The following is a 2,156-nucleotide window of genomic DNA, read 5'->3' as shown; positions in this document are numbered from 1 at the left end:
GAAAAGATTTCCTTGCCTTTTTTTTTTTTTTTTAAAGACACATTTAGTCAGCTTCATGATCAGACCATTACATTTAGCCATCAGCAGCATGGGTGCAAAAAAAAAAAAAATCTACATTAAAACCCTTTGTTGGAATGCTTTATACTTTCCACAGAACAGAAACTAAAATAATCTGTTATACAATTGGTCACAAATACAGTCTTCCAGTTTTTTTTGCCCAAGCACATGAGTATTGTCTAAAATATGTCTTCTTTGTAGCAGCTAGTCCCTGCCACCACCGTGCTTGGCTGAGTTCACAAATCTGTTGTAGCCTGGAGCTTCCCCGTCACTTCTCTGGCTCTCCTCTCCTGCTAAGCTTTGTTTCCCAGCAGTAATTAAAATCTTCTGCCCCCGCCATAGCTCCTGCTGCTGCTGGAACCACCACAGCCACCTTGGTTTCATGGTTCGGCAAAGTATTGGCCTCTACCACCACAGGGGCCAGCACTTCTGCCTCCAAAGTTTCCTCCTTTCACGGGTCCAAAATTTGAAGACTGATTGTCATAACTGCCAAAATCATCGTAGCTTCTGCCACCTCCAAAATGGCTTCCATCGTTACCAAACCCATTATAGCCATCGCCACTGCCACCATATCCACCGCTACCACGGCTGCCACCAAAGCAACCTCGGCCACTGAAGTTTCCTCCACGACCAAAGATGTCATTCCCACCAAAACCCCCTCCAAGACCACCACCAAAGTTTCCAGAACCACTTCGACCTCTTTGGCTGGATGAAACACTGTCATCTCTTGCTTAGGTAGGGCTTCCCTTTCTTCACAGTTGTGGCCATTCACAGTGTGGTATTTCTTTTTTGTTTGTTTTGTTTTTGTTTTTTTAAACCTGTGTTCTTTTTTTTTAATTAATTTATTTAATTTATTTATTTTTGTCTTTGTTGCTGTGCACAGGTTTTCTTTAGTTGCAGCGAGCGGGGGCTACTCTTCCTTGTGGTGCGCGGGCTTCTCATTGCGGTGGCTTCTCTTGTTGTGGAGCATGGGCTCCAGGTACGTGGGCTTCAGTAGTTGCAGCACACAGGCTCAGTAGTTGTGGCTCGCGGGCTCTAGAGCTCAGGCTCAGTAGTTGTGGCGCACGGGCTTAGCTGCTCCGCGGCGTGTGGGATCTTCCCAGACCAGGGCTCGAACCCATATCCCCTGCATTGGCAGGTGGATTCTTAACCACTGTGCCACCAGGGAAGCCCCACAGTGTGGTGTTTCTGAATGACAATCTTGTCTACGGAGTCATGGTCATCAAAAGTTAGGAAAGCAGCGCCTCTCCTTTTGCCACTGCCTAGGTCAGTCATGAATTCAGTCACTTCGATTTTCCCATACTGTTCAAAATAATCTCTTAGGTGATGTTCTTCAGTGTCTTCTTTAATGTCACCACCAAAAACCTTTTTCACAGGTAAATGGGCACCAGGTCTTTGAGAATCTTCTCTTGAGATGGCCCTCTTTGGTTCCACCACTCTTCCATGCACCTCGTGTGGCCTTACGTTCATGGCCGCATCCACCTCCTCCACAGTGGCGTATGTGACAAACCCGAAGCCTCTGCAGTGCTTGGTACTCGGATCCCTCATTACCACACAATCTGTGAGCGCTCCCCGCTGCTCAAAATGGCTCCTCAGACACTCATTGGTTGTTTCAAAGCTCAAACCTCCAATGAAGAGCTTCCACAGCTGTTCAGGCTCTTTGGGACACTCTGACTTGGACATGACGGCAGTGGAGGGGGGAGATGTCAACGATGCTTACTCAGCAGCATCCATGGGCACAAAGCCCATCTACCGAACATATCTCGATTTCCTTGCTTTTAAAAGAAGACACAAGGAAGAGCTTATTCCTCTGCTTAGGAGGGATGTTGTCCGCCCAAACGAGACACAGGGGATGAAAGCCGCTCTCTTGACACCAGTCTGAGGGTTAAGCCAGCACCAGAAAGGGGCAGAGGCAAAGGAATCCGGAAAGACAGAGGAAGAGCCAGAGTCACGCTGCCTTTGGATCCCTCACCATATAAGATAATAGAGTGCTTCATGGTTCAAGCTGGCTGAGTAGGAGTTTTCTGTCTCTTGCCTCCAAAACCACCTTAACCAACACCAGTACCTTGCAGACAGGAGATACTCTGAAGTTTGCTGGA

At 47.5% G+C, this 2,156-nt stretch overlaps 1 pseudogene; it reads right to left on the bottom strand.

Moving 5' to 3' along the window:
* Window positions 1–374: 374 nt before the first annotated feature.
* LOC112408649 (heterogeneous nuclear ribonucleoprotein A1-like) lies at window positions 375–1,740 on the bottom strand (annotated as a pseudogene).
* Between the last annotated feature and the right edge of the window lie 416 nt (window positions 1,741–2,156).

The sequence above is a fragment of the Neophocaena asiaeorientalis genome, unplaced genomic scaffold, assembly GCF_003031525.2.
Source record: "Neophocaena asiaeorientalis asiaeorientalis breed wild unplaced genomic scaffold, Neophocaena_asiaeorientalis_V1.1 scaffold45, whole genome shotgun sequence".
Taxonomy (NCBI): Eukaryota; Metazoa; Chordata; class Mammalia; order Artiodactyla; family Phocoenidae; genus Neophocaena; species Neophocaena asiaeorientalis.
This window is presented reverse-complemented; position numbering and strand designations above follow the sequence as displayed.